We start from the raw sequence: 23,320 nt of genomic DNA on the forward strand, positions 1-23,320 counted from the left end.
CTTGCACAGCTATAAGAGCAAATGTCCGTACCTGATTCCAAAGAAAGACGCTTTTTCGAAACAAACTAGAACAATACCATTCTAAAAGAACGAGGATTTTCGACCATCTGTTGCTACTTAAGAACTGAGATTTATCCTCACGGAGATATCTCGGATTTTTCAGAACTTTCACGTGCATCTAAACAGCCACCAATTCGGTGGAAGCAGTAATTTGTGTCGGAAATATACTCGAATAGCCATACAGCCAGGAAGAGATTTGCTTTTCATCACAGACATTTCCGAAATATCTCGTAGAGCATTTTATCATTGAAGAAGATAAAACTTGATGGCACCAGATACTGCCCCAAAGCTATTAAAGTTTTCCTTCTTGATCTGACCCACACTAATACGAGGATTAGCTTCAACGGCACGTTTTAGAAAGTTAGCAGCCGTTTTTTCTGCTTTCCTATGCCTTCCAGTGCCAAGCACCTCCTAACAGAACAGTCACACAGACATTAACTCTGCTATTTCTTTGGTCTGGTAGCCAGCTTCCTTCAATGCAACGATCTGTGCAATGGTTATTTTTGCGGGACATGTTTTTCCTTGCCCACAATAAGGTCACGCACTGGGAGAAATCACCAAAGAGCGTGTGGAAAATTCCGTTTGTCCAGCAGCATGACACGAGTTTGTATGTACTCATATCCACAAGAATGAGGCTCTTACCTTTGAGAATTGTGTGCTATATTCCTTATAACAAAGACTTTTCTTGCTGTGTTAGTCCGCCTTAAGGGATAGGTTGAAACCAGGGAAAGGTACCGATGAAACTGGCATAAGTGTTTGGATTTCCCGATAATACTGAAATAGTAAAGTGATTGTTAACCAGTGTCACTGTTGATCACAGGTATGAATTAGAGCTCGATTATGTGGCTACAGTTCCTCGATGTCTATGGATCTATGGCAAGAAAGAATTGTTGTACGCATTGGAAAATCAGAAATTAAAGAATCAAACAAAAGAACTGAAACGGGAAATAAATATAAATTATTAAAGGATATAAAAAATATAGGAAATTAAGTCCATAAGTTTTTTTAAAATTTTCATCTTTCGATTACAAGCGAAGAGACATGAATATCCAACCTACTCTTATCTTCATAGGAAACTGGAAATCAACAGCATTCAAAATTCCTTACAGTTCCCTAAATTTTATAACGGCGTGAAAATCAATGATTATCTTATCGAGAAAATACAAAATATTTGATAAAAAAATTTTGAAACCAGTGAGAAACAAATGAAAAAAATTTCGACTTCCCTAAAACTGTTCATTTGTTCATAAAAAAATCTCCTTAATTTAAGCAGGCATAAATTCTCAATGGAAATAATCATATGATCATTTCTGTCTCTGGTCCTGCATGCATGATGCATTTCGCTTCTCAGGAAAGGTCCGAAATTTACATGATCTTCAACTTAGTTAAGGTTGGAGAACAATCACTTGAATTTTGCAATGATCTCTCTCTCTCTCTCTCTCTCTCTCTCTCTCTCTCTCTTTCTCGCTGTTTTTAGATTTAGATTAACACTGTTCCTCACTTCATCAGCAGCTCTCTCTCTCTCTCTCTCTCTTTGATATATCCATCTTTTTTCTGTCGCTGTAAAAGGTATTCATTTTGAATTCTCAACTAACATGCAATCGTGATGAGGAATATATTGAAGGAATAACTAAATATAATTTTATTTTCGTAAATTCTCTATGAACTTTTATCATCACCATCATCATCATAATTGTATTCTTATTCTACTTCTTCTTTTTCTTCTTCTTCTTCTTCTTTCTCCACCAATAATTAGGGAGATCAACCACTTAAACTGAGACTCCTTCCAAATCCCTGTCCGCGCTTTTTCTTTCTTACTAATCGGTTACCATTTACAAGATAGTCTTTTCAATGGTTACTGCCATACCGCTCTGTCTGGGTTATCTTCCCTATTTTATATTATTTTTGGACTTGTCATCTCCCTATGAGGTACTTAATGTTCGCATCAGCAACTCAATTTTTTTTTTTTTTTTTTTATGTTCTCAGCTCTTAAAAATCACGCTTTTGGCACTGCAAATTAATACAGACCTTCTTGCCGTCCGTATTATTATTATTATTATTATTATTATTATTATTATTATTATTATTATTATTATTATTATTATTATTATTATTATTATTATTATTATTATTATTCGGTGTGAGCACTCACAGTTGATATAAAGAAATAGATAAAAATATACAGAAGCAGGGATTAGAGTATAAAACAATGAAATTAATCACATAAGAATTGACAATAAAATTATCAAATACGCAAAAATAAAAAATAGAAGTACATACGGGCATGCTTACACACACACATACATACTTATATATATGTGTGTATATATATATATATATTATATATATATATATATATATATAGTTATATATATATATATATATATATATATATATATATATATATATATATATATATATATATACGTATGTGTGTGTGTGTGACTCTAACTGGGAAGTGAGCAACTACTGGGGGATAACCCTAACCTAGCTGCAAATGACCTGAAGAAGAAGGTGCAATCATATAATCAAAACTTAGGCTGAGTGCCTTTTTCAGAATAGGTAATGATTATGAAAACTCGAAGGTTAGCTTGACTAAAAATATTTACACTCACAAAATAAAAATTAGAAGAAACTAATAACACCCTATGGGTTTAAAGGGGACGTAAGGGCCCCGTAACACAAATAATAATCTGCAATAGATTAGATCTTGAAGTAGACGAACAGATGGTAGGTTTAACAGATACGTGACTCATAGGAAACACAAGAGACACAAAGAAAGGGAAGAATTCTAGAGCACACGAGGCGATAGTCTTAAATCCACAGTGGCTCAATGGGAAGCCTGTAACGAAAGCAATTTGGTACTGACCAATGTTGTGTGATACGCGTGAATGATGATCGAAGAAGGTGTACGTAGGGTACCAAGTAACTTGGTCGCATAAGGAATAATTTACGTTATTAATCACTTAAAAGAACAGTTACGTTAGTAATTAATTATGAAGGATGAGAAGGTACATTAATGGGCAACTTCGAATGAAAGAAATTACGTTATTGATCACTGACTCGAAAACATTTACATTACTTCACAACTGTGTAATCGTTGGCTGATAGCCAATAGCCCAATGCAATTATAACACAGTACAGATAAAACACAATACAAATAAGACGCAATACAATGGTAGTACAATATGATTAAAACACTATACAATTATACCACAATGCAATTATAACACAATAAAGGAATCACTCAAGAAGATGAAAAGAAAATTAAGTCGGAAGTCGATATCAACTGACTGTTATAGCCTTATCTTGGAATTTGGAGATTGGAGTTCGAATTCCTCAGGGGCACTGATGGGGAGGGAATATAGAATCACGAAGAAGAAGGGACATACGCTTAACAGTAGCCCACGATCTAGCTATCTGGACCGTGCAGTAGCCCATCTCAATGGGGAACAGTAGCTCAGGAAGGAGCGTACACAAGAATAACTCGTCTGAAGTTGTAAAAGAGTCTAAGCCAGCCCTCTGTTCTCGTGTTTATTTTATCAGTTCGTAGAAAGTTCACTAGCATCCTGCTAGGTGGCGCTGCCTGTCCCTCTACTACTCGACCATGTGGTCACGTCAGGCCACGAGGCGAACATGCGGTTTAGGCATTCAATATGGTGGCCAGTTTCACTTCCCCGGCTGGGTAGCATGCCCTCCTAGTACAGGTTTTCTTTTGAACTTAAGTTAATCTGCAAGTAAAAGGCAACAGTAGTCAAAACGACAAGAATTGATTAAGAGTTAATCTGTTAAAGTATCTATATCTATATCTATATATATATATATATATATATATATATATATATATATATATATATATATATATATATATATATATATATGATATAGATAGATACTTTAACAGATTAACTCTTAATCAATTCTTGTCGTTTTGACTGCTGTTGCCTTTTACTTGCAGATTAACTTAAGTTCAAAAGAAAACCTGTACTAGGAGGGCATGCTACCCAGCCGGGGAAGTGAAACTGGCCACCATATTGAATGCCTAAACCGCATGTTCGCCTCGTGGCCTGACGTGACCACATGGTCGAGTAGTTTAAGATAACCATCTGAGATGGTTATCTTAAACTTTTAATCGCACCCATTGTTTATGCTTGTTTGGGAAGGTTACTCTCTTCCAGGTGTGTCGGATTCTAGGTACTAATCTCTTTATAATCCCTATCTGTCAGTTATATGAATCTTCATGTTTTGTCTTTTGTCCCATGTATGTCAGTTCTGCTCAGTAAAGGACGTGGAAACGTTGAAAGGTCTCGCAGTTACTCCTTCGTTTATTTTTCCTTCGTGGCATATATATATATATATATATATATATAATATATATATATATATATATATATATATATCTATATATCAAATATATATATATCTATATATATATATAGATATATATTATATATATATATCAATATCAATATATAATATATATATCTAATATATATATATATATATATAAATATATATATATATATATATATATATATATATATATATATATATATATATACATATATATATGCCACGAAGGAAAAATAAACGAAGGAGTAACTGCGAGACCTTTCAACGTTTCCACGTCCTTTACTGAGCAGAACTGACATACATGGGACAAAAGACAAAACATGAAGATTCATATAACTGACAGAGAGGGATTATAAAGAGATTAGTACCTAGAATCCGACACACCTGGAAGAGAGTAACCTTCCCAAACAAGCATAAACAATGGGTGCGATTAAAAGTTTAAGATAACCATCTCAGATACAAGGACAAGACAATTAAAGAATTATAGGTGACAGCTGTTCAGAACTTTGGTAAACAAAACCATGTTCACAATACATATTCGCAATACAGGTTAGACATACATTACAACGAAGATAACTCAAAGGCAACTAATTTTTATTTAAGTCTGTAATTATATCTTTGAGGTCATTCTTAAACATGTTACAAATACAAGGGTCTAAATGAAAAAGGCCACGTCTAACATTGAAATTACAATGATAAGTAAGTTGTAATAAAGCAGACTCTAAAAGATTTCGTGATAAGACATCTCTTGACCTTGCAATTACTGAACTACCAACCCAATTTATTCGGTGGTTGTTTTCACTTAAATGAATGAATATTGCATTAGATGTTTGCCCAGTTTTTACAGAATATTTATGCTGGCTTAGCCTTACTTCTAGGCCCTTGCTAGACTGTCCGAGATAAAATGAGGGACAATCCATGCATGGAATTTTATATATTATGTTGTTGCTTTCTCTGGGGCTATTTTTTATTAACATTCCTTTTAGTGTGATATTATAGGAGAAAACAAGGTTGACATTAAAAGCTTTTAACAATGATTTAATGGTTTCAAATCCGTTAAAAAAAAGGCAAACTGAGCATGTTCTTAAAATTTTCTTTCTGCGTGTTACTTACACTATAAAACTTTTTGTGGGCTTTATTATAACAAATATCTAATATATGTGAAGGATAGCATAAATCTTTCCCTATTTTTCTTATGTATTCAATTTCTTTATCCAAATATTGGGGACTGACAATGCATAATGCTCGTAAAAACATAGAAGAAAAGATTGATATTTTTATGTTAAGATGGTGGCCTGAGAAGAAATGAACATTAGTTAAGTTGTTGGTCGGTTTCCTATAAATACTGAATTTACATTGAAACAGCTCTCTGTGTATCAAAACATCTAGGAAAGGGAGGCAATTGTCTTTTTCTAATTCTAGAGTAAACTTAATCGATGGTACCTGGTTATTTAATTTAGAGAGTAAATCATTTACATCAATACCGACAGGCAAGACAGCTAAAATATCATCAACATAACGATACCACTTTCCAGGAATATAAATGATATTAGGTAAGTAGCGTTTTTCAAAAAATTCCATGTACAAGTTTGAGAGTAGTGGTCATAAAGGATTCCCCATTGCCATGCGAAATATTTGTTGATAAAATTCACCATTGAATATAAACTTACAATCAAAAATGCACAAACTTGTGAGTGAAATAATGTGACTTATAGGTGGAGGTAATTCATGCTGAGTTAGTTCATTACTAAGATAGTCTAAAATAGAGTCTATAAGGACTTTAGTAAAAAGAGAACATGCATCAAAACTAACGAATCTATCAGTAGGGCAAAGAGCAATTTTGTTTAATTTATCAACTAAATCTAGAGAATTATATATATCAGAATCGGAGATGGTTCCAAGTAACGGGGACAAGATCTTTGTGATATATTTCGAAAGTTTATATGAAATTGAACCAACAGTACTGATAATAGGCCGCATAGGGATATTTTATTTGTGCGTTTTGACTAATCCGTACAAGTAAGGTAGCGAAGGAGATTTGATTGACAATTTGTCTAGTAGTTCTGTTTTATCAAAACACACAAAGAAAATAACCCTATGCGGCCTATTATCAGTACTGTTGGTTCAATTTCATATAAACTTTCGAAATATATCACAAAGATCTTGTCCCAGTAAGATGCACTAAGTACAAAAATGACACATCATGAGGATTAACAAATAATGTCATTGTGGCTCATTGGCTTAAGACAGGCCATGCTATTAACTGGGATAATTCCTCAATAATCTGCAGGGTCAAAGGTCACTGCTAAAAGGAATCTGTTGGAGTCCATTTTTATTGAAGCCATGTCAACAAGGAATTTAAATCTCCATCCTGGATTATACCTTGTTCCTCTTTCTTTGTCTCTTTTCCTTAATGCATATGCGGCCCAGATTAACCGACTGTAACCCCTGCCCCTCTTTCTGTTTTCGTACATGAAGATCTGTCAACTTATACGTACATACTATATATATATATATATATATATATATATATATATATATATATATATATATATATATATATATATATATATATATATATATATATATATATATATATATATATATATATATATATATATATATCATATATATATATATATATATATATATATATATATAGATATATATATATATATATATATATATATATATATATATATATATATATATATATATATATATATATATCTTCTTTTGGTTCCTCTGCAATTGGAACGGAGCTGAGATGCAATTATTAAAAGGCTAAATTCAACATAGGAACATATATATATATATATATATATAGATATATATATATATATATATATATATGTATATATATATATATATACATCATAGATGATATATATATATATATATATATTATATATATATATGATATATATATATATATATATATATATATATATATATATATATATATACTATTATATATATATATATATATATATTATATTTTTGGTTCCTCTGCAATTGCAACGAAACTGAGATGCAATTATTTAAAGGCTAAATTACCTATGGGAACCATATTGTAAATGAAAAATAACGGCTTAGGGCCGACTTAAGAATGAATGAATTTAGTTAAACTCAGAAGTTTGACTTAATTACATGTACTATTTTACTACTTTACTAAACTTACTCTGGATTACGCCTGAGGGGTGTTAAAGAACACTCGGGGTCATAAGTAAGAGGAATCCCGAAAGGCTATACTTATTACTTCAAAACTTGTAAGGCCTGAAATGTTCAGTCTTGTTGAAAAAGAACAACTGAGGTTTGATGAATCCCTCCCACAACAAGGAACGTGACAGATTATCTATCATTACATTTGTAATGTGACATAAATACACTAGCTACGAACACTTGGTCGGGATGTGCTTGGACAAAAGACTAAACACAATCCCTTCTGCTTGGCTTACGTCAGTGGGAAATCACAGTGGTGTAAATACTGGGTTTATACAAAATAAAAATAGTATTAATTGACTGCCTTGATCCATTACTTCACACATTACCTTATAACTGATATTTTCGTTATTTTAATTGAAAATCCATAAGCAGTAGCCACTCTCGTCCCCTTCCACTACCTCTATGATCTGCTCTCGCTATGACTCGCAGCTGTTCCTTTCCGATAGACTGCCATTGCCTGTTGCTTCCACAGAACCTATTTGAATAGCAGAGGATTAAGCAGCTGCCATCTTGGACACAGGGAACTATAATGATCCAGGAACTGAGAAAGGAAAGAAACCCAGATGCACACCTGGCTTCTACATGACCGAGTAAATAAAAGGGACTGCAACGGAAGGAACTAGCTTATACGATTGCCAACCTTCACAGGGATAACTTGTCTCACCTGGTAGCCCCCTTCCCCTACACTTCTCGGAATGACGACAGGCGTTATTTTACTTTCCGTTGTGTGCCCTCCATCAATGCCGCCATTGAAGAACGATGAATCCAGGTATGAAGTAATGTGTGAAGTAATGGTTCAAGGCAGTCAGACAATTTTATTTCTACTATTATGCTTTCCATTTCATTGCTACAATCTACTTATGGTTCTTAGTTCCCCCATAATGCTCTGTGAATAATTAAGTATCCCTGTTGTGAATGTTATTGCTATTGTTATTGGGACACAATATAACTTTTTTGTAAACATGATAATGGTGACCTTGTACTGCAGCTGGAAAGGAATTGGGGTTGGAGAACACAAAACTAATCAACTGGGTAAGTGAAAAGATGAAGGAAGCCACCAAAGAGAGAAGAGAAGCTGCTGGAAGTGAAGGCCAAGAGAGAAGAGAAGCTGTTGAAAGCGAAGGCCAAGAGAGAAGAGAAGCTGCAGAGAGAGAAGCCCAGAAGGAAAGAGAAGCTGCAGAGAGAGAAGCCCAGAAGGAAAGAGAAGTTGTAGACAGAAAACCCCAGAAGGAAAGAGAGATTGCAGAGAGAGAAGCCCAAGAGAAATGAGAAGCTGCAGAAAGAGCCCACCAACTGGCTGTGCAAGTACAGAGTGCGACCCTGGCACTGCCGAGTGCAACTCCCCCTCCATCACATTCTCACCTCCACAGCTTAGCAACCCTCATTAGGGCTTTGGACAATAGCGAGCCCGAAACCTGGCTCATTCATGCCAAGCAGGTGTTCGGGAATTTCAGTCCTACCCCTCAGGAAGTGGCCCTTCTCCTGGGGAAGCATCTCGCCCTCATCCAAGAGGCAATCCTTAGGGCTTACTAGCCCCAGACCGGTGGGGGTTGAAGTGGAGGAACATGCCCAAGAGGTCATTCAAACTTGGATGGAGTGGGTGGCACCCACACTCCAGAGGCGGACGAAGGCCTCCAACGCAACATTCATTTAGGAAGTCCTCAAACTTTTCCAATTAGAGGACTTCCTACACTATGCTGCCCTGATCTTGCCACTCACTTGGTGGACAAGGCCCCTAAAACCCTTCTGGAGTGCTGTAAGTGGGCTGATGCCTACAACACCCACCATCTGCAGCAGAGTTTGCTGAAGAAGATGATTCATCCTCCTCTCCCTCTCTCTCCTGCGGCCACCTCTCAACCTACCCCATGTTTAAATAATCCACCACGGAGGCTCGTATGTGGATGCTGTCACAGACCCAGGCACACCACAGAGAAGTGCCACCCTAACATGGATCCTCCACAGCAGGCTCCCGCAGTATTTAAGAATGGACATCCCCAGAACAATAATTATAACCGCCATTGGAATAGAAACAACTGGCCAAGGAGAGATTTCAGCAATGGCTACTGTGATGCATGCTGATGCATGGGCACAACTCTTCATGTGTGCATTGCCCCAAGAAAGCTGCTGCTCCTGCCATTGCCATGGCAGTGATGAATCCATCAACCCTAAGCCCTCCAACTCAAGTCCCTGACTTTGTTGCACCTCCCAGAGGACGCTATCCTGCCCACAAAGTCTGAGGATTCGATGACGCTGGTATGCTATCCATACTTAGGGAGGATAAAATTCTTTTTTAGAGCTCCGGTTGAGAGGCATGAATCAATCACAGTTGAGAGCCTCAACCATGTTAAAATGTTCTTGCCTACTGTCCACTTGTGAATCACATGACCTCATCGTTCTGAATTATGTACTTTGGCGGTAGCTAACTATGTTCCTGGAAATTATGGCATCTTGTTAGGACAGGATATTAAGCCTTATCCTGCTTCTGAACAGTCTCAGGGTTCCCCCCTATTCTAGTTCCAGAATGATTCTATGGCCCTGCAGGACCTGCCTCTCTCTGCACAGCCATTGCTGCTTGAAGATATCAGGCAGTGTCATACTTCGTCCCTCCTAGACATTGAGCCAGATTCGAATCCTCCCACTCTGCCAGGAACAGCCTCCATGCCAGTATCAAGGCAAGATTTGAGTCTTCCTCATGAAGCTCCCTATCAAGGTTACTTTTCCTCAGCCTCCGGCTCGACTCTGCTACCAACATTGGAGTCAGTCAACCCAAATCGGCATCCTGTAATCACCTCCTCCCCCTCCCTTTCATCAGCAGCTGACCAGTCACGGCGTACAGATTCTGCCAACCTTGAGTTGGCTGAAGAACACCAGAAGTTGAGTCAAGCAGTGATAAGAATGGGGACAAAAGGCATTGTTCCTACTGTCACAGCAGTCGGAGCCGATGCAATTCTGGCATCTGCTACAGACTTAGATCTTTCCAGTCCCCCAGGGCATTGTCAGACCAGCCTCGGAGAGGTCGAAGGAGGAAAAGTAAAGAATGCTAGGCAAATAACATTCCATGAGACTAGGAATACTCATTGCCAGCAAGAATGTTATACATTTAGCTGAGCCTAATAAGGCAATATTATTTTAAAGCATGGCTCGTTTATACATTGTTCAATCTCATTTTATCTGTTGATTATTTCTTCCTAGTCTCGAGATTTTTGTGAAATTTTCAATGTTATCTGTATAATTTTGTCTATTTTCTGAGGAGTGTGTATGTGTGTGTATGTGAAGTTTTATCACATGATCGTGATTCATATATATGCATTAAGCTACAAATGTGCTTTAATATCCAATTCGATCTACCTCAGAATGTTGGCCGAGTCGATAACTACACTGAAGTCCTGATTTCTCCTCTTTCTGCTGAGTGCTGGTTCGAACCCACGAGAGGACGAAATTATTAATATATGCAAAAGTATATTAATTCTGAGGTAGAGCGAAGTGGATATTAAAGGATATTTGTAGCTTAATGCACACACACACACACATAACATATATATAATATATATATATATATATATATATATATATTATATATATATATTAATAAGTTACATCGCAATGTTCTTGTCAGTTCTCGAAACCCATGATTTAGCATCGGCAAGTAACGCTACCCTTCTGTGTTTTCTTCTCATTATTATATTTATTATCGTATTGTGTGAGCACATATTCATAGGAAATCCATCTTATATAAAGAAAGCAAGAAAAACATATAGAAGCAACGATTACAGTAAAATACAAAGAATTTGCATATGTAAGAATATATATATATATATATATATATATATATATTATATATATATATATATATATATATATATATATCATATATATATATATATAATAAGTCATATCGAGAAAAAATTCTCCTTCGGTTAAGCATATATGAAAATATATTAATTCCGAGGTAGAGCGAATTAGATATTAAAGGACATTGTAGCTCGATATATATATATATTTATATATATATATATATATATATATATATATATATACTATATAATATATATATATATATATATATGTGTGTGGTGTGTGTGTGTGTGTGTGTGTGTGTGTGTGTATATATATCTGTAATTCATGGTGACGTGATTCCACAATGCTGGTTACTTATAATAAGAAATGCTATGGGAGATACCCCTAAGGGAACATGACTGGCAGTTTAATGCAGAAGGAAGAATGTTCTGCAGCTTGGATGTACCTTGTTTCCACAGTGAGGCACACTATCTTAATAAATATTTCTATGAAAACTCTCATACAAGTATACAAGTATTCTGCAACATTGCTAAATAATGAGTTTCAACCGTCAATATCTGTTCCAATAGGTTCGTTTTTCAACCTTCAATATCTGTTCCAACAGGTTCTTTTTTTACTCTTTTAATGCACTATAAGCTATATAATGAAGTGTTTAAGTTATCCTTATACTAAATCTCCTCTTTGAAATCAAGGGGCAATTGATTCCTTTCCTGAATTTAAAGTATTCACACATGAACTAGGCCTCAATGTAATATTGGAATTTATCAGAGTCCGCCAAAATGTACTCAAAGAGGGAATTGATCAAGATAGTGTTTTCAAATGTCAAGAAACACGTTAGTAAATGTAGAACTCATATTTTATATGGCTGTTCTGAAATAACAAAACAAAACGCTGATGAAACATTTCTCTATCAACACACGGTTGGTTTGTTTCAGATGTGGTCGGTCTCATCTGGTTAGGTGCCACAGGGTATAAAAGGTATCGTATGGACCTCTGGCCCCCATAGTTGATAAGTCAGTCTTTTTCCTACTCTTACATTTATAATTGAGTTGAATTGCGCCTCGAGAGAGGCTACTTTATTTGCCACCCCCTTCCATCCTGTGAGAGGCATAGACTCTTATGTTTATAACTCCAAATCTCTTCGTACTCGGCCTGCTTTTCCTTGCTCAATCTGTGTCGAAATAATGGGGTGTTGTGAAGGATTTGATGATGTTTTTATTCGTGACCCCTCTACCCTGATGATTGGGGCCACACTTTGAAAGGTTGGTCTACACACACACTCATATGTATGTATATATATATATATATATATATATATATATATATATATATATATATATATGTATGTGTGTGTGTGTGTGTGTGTGTGTATGTGAGCGTGTGTGCGCGCGTGTGTGTATGCGTGCGTGTGGGTGTGGGTGTGTGTGTGTGTATGTTTGTGCGTGCGTGTGCGTATGTTTGTGTGCTCCCAAGCAACATTCTTTGATAAACAAGTAGAATATCCTGGTGCAAGGTCCTTTAGCAAAGCTACATACTTATTTGCAAATGCGGTTACGTATGACGTAAATGATTTCATGTGCATGAAGGACGAAACATTTTAAATGCAATAAAAAGACCTCTATCTCTAGTGAGATAACCACTGCTTATCTCTGAGATATTTTTAAATCTTACGTATTTCTCTCTCTCTCTCTCTCTCTCTCTCTCTCTCTCTCTCTCTCTCTCTCTCTCTCTCTCTCTCTCATAGTGTATAATTAGGAAAAAATCTATTCAAAGACGTAGCAGTAATGAAGCATAATAACATAAGCATTACATCTCCAGAATTCATTGGGCTGCTGTTAAGACTAAACAAAGCACTACGAGTCTTTCTTTGCACGAAAATTATACTTCTGGCCTTGTAGCCAATTTAAAATTCATTAAACATTAAAGTGATGTCCTTAGTTAACTAGGTTGTTTATTCGTAACAATTTGTTTATTTAAACATTGTCTGTCCAATACCAACAAGACAGGATAGCAATGTCTCCTGAAAGAAAGCGGATTTTCATAAATGAAAGTTAAGCAAAGTTCAGGAAAGATAAGGGAAGAGGAGAGAAAGGGAGAGGAATAGGATAACCCCATTGATTGCCTTCTAAAGCCATTTGTCATAATCTATAATATTCTCTTCAACTAAATTCTTAACGAGTAAACCAAAGGAATCATGAAACATCTTAGCAAAGACCAGAAAATAGAACAAAAAACGCAATAAGATCAAAGACTTTAACTAGAGACTACAAACACACCCATACACCGGCGCACGCAAACTCACACATGTACACACACACAACGCCACACACACACACACAACACACACACACACAACACATATATATAATTAGATAAATATATTAATATATACATATATATTTGTGTATGTGTGTAAGTGCGTGTATGTATGTAATTGTAATAACCACAATGCCCTCTTAATTTCTTGAATTCCTATCGCCTTTTTGGCTACAAAGCCTTAAGAGCCAAGGTAAAAGAAATGTGAAGAAATTATGATGTCTGGGAGGCCGGAAAAGAACCCATGATACCATAATCACGACGAGGTCACGTTGTCGACCTTACCACGGCAACGTGACCTGGTTGTAATTATGGTATCGCGGGTTCGTTTCCCGCTACTGGACAACATAATTTCTTCACAATTCTTTGAAGTTAGATCCTAAGGTTTTGTAGTGATAAGTGTATCCATAAAAGCGCGAAGAATTCGAGAAGTGAAGAAGACATTGTTGCTATTACAAAAGTGCATCTAGTAAAAATGACAAGTAGATTTTATACCCACACGCACGCACACACACACACACACACACACACACACATATTACACACACACACACACACACACACACATTAATATATATATATATATCTATATAGATATATATATAATATATATATATATATATGCGTGTGTGTATGTGTATTTAAAATAACACTGACGAGGAAAGCTATCATAGACTAAAATAATAGATGAAATTTAATCCAATATAAGGAGAGTACACCTGAATGAATCCTCAAGGAAGCAAATTGAAACCCAAGATTGGAGAACCACGGCATAATGATTCATTTGAAAAATGATTCCGTTATCATCACGTGACAGAAGCCAACCATGTATTCTAAGGATGATTCTGCGGATATAGAGGGAAGCATATAGAAATAACAATCAATTAAGATGTACGAGATGATGCTGCGCACCTTAGCTGCTTAAAAACAGCTGCTAAAGGTTTGGTCAGTGGCACTGAAACGTCCTGGATAAGAATCGTTGGGACAAAACACTGGTCAACAGTGCCACCTTACTCGAAGGTCTGAATCAGGGATGGGTTGTTATACACGGCCAGCGGATATTAGTCATAACCTAAACTGGGGCGAACCCGCAACGCAGATTGATACAGACCGATCAGACGCCGTTTGTTTTAGCTGCTGTGTCACTGTGACCTCATTCATCTGATGCTGAGACGGACGGCCACACGTGAGGGAAAACAAAAAGAGAGACATTTTTAAGTAACCGAATAATCCTAATAATAATAATAATAAAAAAAAATTAACCTGGGAAAAATAGTCATCAATTCATCAGCACCCTTCACGAGGTGCTTTCAAAAGCCGCTTCAGTAAATAGCAACATACCCCGGAATGAATGAAGGGCATTGGGGTACGTCATAGCTGCCTGTGGTGTCGCATTTCCTCGCGACTTGCATTGACGCAGCCAGTGCGTTCTTGGAGTTTGTTTCGTGGTATTTGCTTGATATGTCCCGGTTCTGCTTCTTTCTATTGCAACGCTTCACATGACTTGCCTAATCGGACACTGACATACTTGATGGATTATAAAATCATTATTATTATTATTAGCCAGAATGCAACTTCAGATGTAAGGAGTCCAATACAGAAACAGAAGGACAGATGCAAAGATTATTCTATAAACCGGAAATGACAAAATAAGGTTAAATAAGACAGATTAAAAAACAAGTTAAAACCAGTCTGTCCGGAAAGTGATACTCTTCATGTATTACAAAATCATTATTGTTATTATCATTGGCCAAGGTTTAAATTTAGTTGTAAAGCAGCTTAGTTTAGAAACAGAAGTGCTGAGGTAAAGCTTACTCTATAAAAGAAAAAATAAACAAGGAAAATTATAGAAAGAAAAAAGAAAAACAAAAAGGCAAGACTATTCTGTTCGGAGACTGATATGCCTGAGAAATTATAAATAAATAGAATGAAAAATCTAGGCTAGGTGCCACGCGGTGGGACCTATGAGGTCATTCAGCGCTGAAAGGAAAATTAAGGGTAAGAGGGTTAAAAGGTTTAACAAGAGAAAAAACCTCGAAGCTGCACTTCGGAACAATTATCAGAGGGTGGAAAGTAAGATGGAAGAAAACATATGGGTGGAGTTACAGCCAAAGGGAAAGAAAGGGGTTGCAGGTAGGGGCCAAAGAGACGCTGCAAACAACACTAAGTAATGCCTACAGTGCACCTCACTAACTCCGCTTTCCCCCGCAGTCTGGTATATTACAAGATTATGTTTATTATCATTAGCCAAACTGCAACTTAATTTAAAAAACAACTTTGTCCAGAATTATAAATACAGAGTAAAAGATTAACCTCGAAAGGAAAAATAAGAATTCATAATTAAATTAAATAGATAAATAAAAAATAAAACCAAGCCACCGCAGTCTTCGGGCTTCCCCGTAATCCAGTTCAAGCCACTCAAATGGCCTGGACTTTTAGATTAAATCGTTGTACCTCATCGTACAGTGTGCACAAAACTTTAGCTTTCATTTTTGTACTGGACAAACGTTGTTCTCAAGTTGCCAATTAATATTAAACTTATTTTTATTTTACAAACACGCGTATGTATGAGGTAAAGTTGGCCACTTCTTATGTAGAAACTTATCACTGACATTTATTGGGTCGTGGAAAAAAGAAGAAAATATTCATGCTAAATAAGATTTCAGAACGAAAGCTAAATAAGTAACTGTAGCATGAATCCCTCGGTCACCGTGACTCCGTGAACCGTGGAACCGTAAGGCTGGATACAATAAAACGGCGAAAGAGGAAGTCGCGTTGGAGTGAAAAAGAAAAGTTGAGCAGAGCAAGGTCTAATGATAAAAATGAGTGCATTTGGGATATGAATTCAAAGTTATTACTTCTTTTTGCTTTCGTAGTTTTGTGTATAAAGCAAATGTTCGTCCAGATCATGATTTCGATATTTGCAATGAATTATTACAAGTCATAGCTTAGACTTGTAATAGACATATGTAGCCAAGGCTACATATGTCTAGTCTCCCGATGGGTTTCTTCAGTTTGAATGAAAAAAGTAATAAATATAAAAATGAATAAATTAATAAATAAATACGCGAGGTGGAGAGTAATCTTCGCTATTAGAGATACAATTAGTTCTACCTTTTTATTATTTTACTTGTACTTTAGGAATGGAATACATTATCAGCCACACATATTGTAGGCAGATTCTGCAGAATGACAACAACGATGCATTATAAATAATAATAATAATAATAATAATAATAATAATAATAATAATAATAATAAATATAATAATAATAATGTATATCAAGCCTACAATAACATTTAGTGGTAAATTACGTTAATTTTATGAAAACGTTACAATAGCTTTCGAACCCTGTCCTGGGTGAGCCCAGATTAACCCAGGACAGGGTTCGAAAGCTCTAGTAACGTTTTGATAGACCATGCCCATAATTACATCTCCGATACGTTCATTACTTTAAATGCATTACTATGTTGTCTAAAATGTAAGATTTATTAGGTATTTACGTCCTTACATATTTACCATAATTACAAATTACTGTGTTGATGTTTTTATAATGACCTAACTGATATTTTGATAAAAAAAAGATATAGCATTGATACTTTAAAACCATGCTTAGTGAACTGTGTCTTTTACTGAGCAAAGTTGCAAAATGTATCGTTGTTGCAACTTAGCGTCATTAGAAATGCGAAGAAGGTAAGAGTTGCCAGTTATTGACTTTCGAATGAAAATCACTGAGATCGGGTCACACGACTTTTGCTGCATGACCTGAGTAATATAAATATTTCAGGATTTTTTATATATCCATATTTGACTAGAAATCCATTCAGATTTGAGACTTCCGCTTCCAGTAAAGTTAAATCTGGAAAAATTCCTCAAACTGATAAAAAGTGTCATTTTCATCCCATATTTAACTTCTTAAGTAATGAATATTTAAATATAATAAACATAAACGAATTGCATCATACGAGATCGCTTAGAAAGCGAATGAACCGAACATACATTGAACGATGAAATTTAAGACCAGGCAAAGGGACAAAAAAAAAAAAAAACTTTCTTACATATCTTAGGTATCCTATTAATCAGAACACTGCGATTCATTCTTACATTGCTCATTCATCGACACATATGAATGAATTATTTGTCTTTTTCTTTACATATGAATGGAGAGAAAAAGGCTTAGCTGAACACAGGATGATAACTAAGTCGCTACAATATAGGAAAAGCTATGGACATTCATGAAAATATCCCAACTAATGCTTATCCACTTCTTATACTCGATTGAGAAAAACTCGTCTGAAGACCTTTCCGTAATCTAGAATCCTCCATGAACTCTTACGCACTCGACAACAAACAATCAAACAAAAACATAAAAAAACAGCAAAAACAGAGATCCACACGAAAGCAAGGGCGCTCGAAAACAAACACATTTTGCTGAAACGAAATTGAGTTGTTTCATCCGAAGTGGGACAGGGGAAAAAAATAATTCATGAATTCGCCCCCAAAAATCCCAGACAGGAGAAATTGGAAGCTTAAAGCTAAAGGGATAGAAAAAAAAAAACAACACAAAAAAAATGGCGAAGCAAGAATTAAATAACGGTTTTTATATTCCTCGACAAGTTTCTGTTGATTCGTTTCTTCTGCTTTTTTTATATATATATATTTACGTTTCATCTCGAATGTTATTTAATCTTTTTCATAGTTTGATTATTTTTTCATTAACGTTTCATAAAAAATTGGTTGATGTTTCATCAACCGTTGCTAATCTTGTATTGTTATTTTCTTTTTAAATCGTTACTTTTTCTCTTTTTCTCTTTTCCTCCTTCCTTTCCGTCTTTCAATATATGTTTTGTTTTTTTTCTTACAGAGTATATTTTCGAAGCAAAAATGTAATAGCTTTCATAAAGCTTTTTTAGAGAAAAGTATCCATATGAGAATGTTTTTCCTCGTTGGTGTACAAAAATAGTTAAAATTGATCGCTAACGTTAAAATTATTGAAACGTTTATTGTCATTTAGAATAAATCTATTTTCATGAAACACTTTATAATTATATCTACAAAGGATATTTCATTTCTCATATAGATAAGAAATTAAACCGGTTTGTTCTTTTTTCCTAAAGATATAACTGTAAGACATTTAGAGTGCATAAGGAGTCTCTCTCTCTCTCTCTCTCTCGGGTCTCATCTTCTCTCTCTCTCTCTCTCTCTCTCTCTCTCTCTCTCTCTCTCTCTCTCAATTTATTATTTTAATTATTAACAAAAATGAAAACAATACTCATAGTAGCATAAGTCTTAAAATGAGGAAACAAATCCATAATTATGTATATTTACTACTTTACATACATTTATAGATAATTTGTAGATTCCCGAAAGCTATCTGTGCTTATCTTTAAATAAATATAGGCGCATATACTTAACTGTAGATCTCTCTCTCTCTCTCTCTCTCTCTCTCTCTCTCTCTCTCTCTCTCTCTCTCTATATATATATATATATATATATATATATATATATATATATATATATATATATATATATATATATATATATATATAGATAATATAGAATATATTATATATATATATATATATATATATATATATATATATATATATATAGAGAGAGAGAGAGAGAGAGAGAGAGAGAGAGAGAGAGAGAGAGAGAGAGATCTACAGTTAAATATATGCGCCTATATTTATTTAAAGATAAGTACAGATAGCTTTCTGGAATCTACAAATAATATATATATATATATATATATATATATATATATATATATATATATGTGTGTGTGTGTGTGTGTGTGTGTATATATATATATATATATATATATATATATATATATATATATATATATATATATATATTATATACGTATATAACGAAGGAAGTAGCAGGGAAAGGCATCCTCATCCTTTAACAGTTTATTTTAGTGTCGACGTTTAGCGACGAATTCCAAGTCGCATTTTCTAGGTTAAAAATATATAAAATTTGTGAACATTAATACTACTCAAATTAATTTAATTTATATTAAAAATGTAATGGCAATAGCTGTCAATAAAGTAAAAAGTTAAAATCAAACAGTACCTTCAAAGGCAAATAAATCATAAGTAAAGGGCTTCACTAAAATTCTATATAGTTTTAGCTTTGAAAATGCGACATGGAATTCGTCGCGAAACGTTGGCATTGAAATAAACTGTTAAAGGATGAGGATGCCTCTCCCGTACTACTTCCTCCATGATATATTTTTCTTTGGAGCTCTCCAGCTCCCTGGCCCTTATGTATATTATTATTATATATATATAGTATATATAATATTATATATATATAAATATATATATAATTATATTAATATATATATTATATAATAAGTATTTTGAGTTCTTTTTAATTACAAACAAAAGTATAATTAGAAAATAAAAGGCCCATAAAACACTATTTTAACGTTGCAACCATATATTTCGAGCATTTTCTTCTGTGCTACTGATCACTGGTAAAATATTGACAAAGGATGTCTGACAAGAGTATATATACAAAAACATAAGTAGGTGCGGCAGAAATCACCATTGAATAGTTTAAATTTCCACCCTTCCTGGGTCACCAACAGAGACTTACTGCCACACCTACATATGTTTTTGTATTTATACTCTTGTAAGACATCCTATGTCCATATTTTACTAGTGATCAGGAGCACAGAAGGAAGTGCATGAAATATTATATGGTTGCAACGATTATATAGTGTTTTATGGGTTTTTATCTTTATATCTATATATATATAATTATATATATATATATATATATATATATATATATATATATACATATATATATAGATATATAGATAATATATAGAGATAGATATAGATACATATATATTATATAGATAGATATATATAAATATATATATCTATAGAATATATCTAGAAATATATATATATATACATTATATATCTATATATATAGATATATATCTATATATATATATATATATATGATATTAATATATTATATATCCTTATATTATATAGAATATATATTATTATATATATATATATCTAGTATATATATATATATATATATATATATATAGCATATATGATATTATCTATATATATAGAATATCATCAATATATATTATATATATAATATCTATATATAATTCTAATATTCTCATATATAATATAGATACTTGTAATATATAGATATATATTAGATGGTTATATAATATTATATATTATTATATATAATATATATCTTATATATATAAATCTCATAATATATATCTATATAGAGTATATATATATATATATCTATAGATATATAATATATATAGATATATATATAATATAATATCTTATATATAGATATATTTCCCCCCCCCCCCCTTAGATATATATCTATATATAATATAGATAATATATTAATATATAATAATATATATATATATATATATATATATATATTATATATATATAGTATATATCGAATATATATATATTAATATATATATATCTATCTATATATCTATATATATATATATCTATATATATATATATCATATATATATCTATATATATCTATATATATATATATATCTATATATATATATATATATATATATATATATATATATATATAAAAGTTGCATAAGAAATATAACTACGCAATATTTTGTTTAATAACAATATAAAAAAAAATTCTCCCTCTCAAACGAGAAAACAGAGCCCTCCGGTAATTTTCAGAATGAGATTTAAAATGAAGGATGGCCTCATGACATGAAATCCCAGAGCTTTTTTCTTTCTGATCTTCATTCCCTTCTGCGGCTATAATCCAGATCACCCGCTAACATGATTGCTTATGGCAGCTGCCTCAGCCACACATCCTAACGTCGTTTACCTCTCAAAAGAAGTTGAGAAAATATTTTTTCTTTCATCGCAATACTTCCTCCGTCCCTCCTCCCCCCCCCCCCCCCCCCCCCCCCCCCCCCCCCCCCCCCCCCCCCCCCCCCCCCCCCCCCCCCCCCCCCCCCCCCCCCCCCCCCCCCCCCCCCCCCCCCCCCCCCCCCACCCCCCCCCCCCCCCCCCCACCCCCCCACCCCCTTCTCTCTCTGTGTTAGTATAACTGAGTCAAGAAAATTTGTAACGTGATGAATATATACATAAAAGGTAAAGCCACGAACGAAAGTGAAACAAGGCCTTTCGACTGTCTGTCCTTTACCAAGCAGACGAATATAAATATGAAAGTGAGTTTACAAAGAAAGCTCTTATAATTAACAGAGAGTGATTATAAAGGAAAGTATGTATGTGGATTCCAAGTCACCTGGAGAATCAGTAGACCTACCCAGATCAAGGGTACAATTTAAGAGATTTAAAATAGATTAAGTCCAACGGCTTGGAAAATAGTAGCAAGATAATTAAAAGGTTATACACTGTAGGGACAGACCACAAAAAAAATACTATAAAGGTTCAATTCAATAAATCTCATTTTGCCAAATAATAAAAAAAAATTCTCTCGCAAAATGAAATTTTTTAAAAAGCACACACTAAACGTAGATACAAACTTCTCTAAGTCAAATAATTTGTAATTAAGTAAGTCAGTGATTTTTTCTGTAAGGTCATGCTTAAAATTTTGATTTATACAAGGGTCCAAATAATACAAGCCCAGAGCCAAGGTTAAAATTACGATTGGAAGTAAGTGGTATAATTACGGATTCTAAAAGATTTCATGAAGAGCGACATCTTTTGATCAAGCAATCACTGAACTGCCAGTGCAATTTATCCTGTGGGCGTTTTGCCTTTAATGAATATTGCATCGGATGTCTCCCCAGTCTCGACAGGATATATATGCTGTTGAACTCTCTAAATCCTTGCTAGGTTGGCCGATATAAAAATATATAATGTTTTTTATTTCCTTAGGGTCAATTTTTATTAGCATTCCGTTTAGTGTATTATAAAAGGAGAAAACAAGGGTGATCGTAAAAGATTTTAACAATGATTTTATGGTTTCCAAACCGCTTAAATAATGCAAGCAAAGAATGTAGATAGCAGTTTCATTCTCCATGTTACTTTCAATATAAAACTTTTTGTGGGCTTTATTATAGCAAATATCCAATGTATGTGAAGGATAACATAAATATTTCTTTATTTTTCTTATGTATTCGATTTCTTGATCCAAATATTGGGGACTGACTATGCGAAATGCTGGTGAAAACATAGGAGGAAAAAAATGATATTTGATAATAAGTTGGTGGCCGGAATGAAAATGGACATAAGTTAAATTGTTGGTTGGTTTCGATTAAATACTGAATTTTCATTGAAATGGTTCTCTATGTGCTAAAACATCAAAGAAAGAGAGGCAATTGAATTTTTCCAATTGTAAAGTGAACTTAATTGATGGTACAGTCTCGCACAAAATCCCATTCCCCTTGATCTGGGTTACTCATGAATATGACAGAGCCGCACTCTTTCGAGTTCACCGAGAAATGAGAAACTACCTTTAATACAGGCCCTGGCTATAGTCCCGTAGGAATTTTGAGGTGGACATGGTTTTTCTTCTGGTCCCATCAGGGCACCC

At 34.1% G+C, this 23,320-nt stretch overlaps 1 protein-coding gene across 2 annotated transcripts in view; it reads left to right on the forward strand.

Moving 5' to 3' along the window:
- Positions 1 to 23,320, forward strand: part of LOC135217469 (uncharacterized) — a 202,709-nt gene that overhangs the window by 1,044 nt on the left and 178,345 nt on the right. The window contains exon 2 of one of the 2 annotated variants that reach the window (XM_064253377.1): positions 12,372 to 12,414. The exons of the other annotated variant lie outside the window; for it this stretch is intronic. The gene's annotated coding sequence lies outside the window, so the exon portion shown is untranslated. The remainder of the gene's footprint in view (positions 1 to 12,371; positions 12,415 to 23,320) is intronic. 2 annotated transcript variants of the gene reach the window in all.

This window comes from Macrobrachium nipponense, chromosome 7 (assembly GCF_015104395.2).
Source record: "Macrobrachium nipponense isolate FS-2020 chromosome 7, ASM1510439v2, whole genome shotgun sequence".
In the NCBI taxonomy this organism is placed as follows: Eukaryota; Metazoa; Arthropoda; class Malacostraca; order Decapoda; family Palaemonidae; genus Macrobrachium; species Macrobrachium nipponense.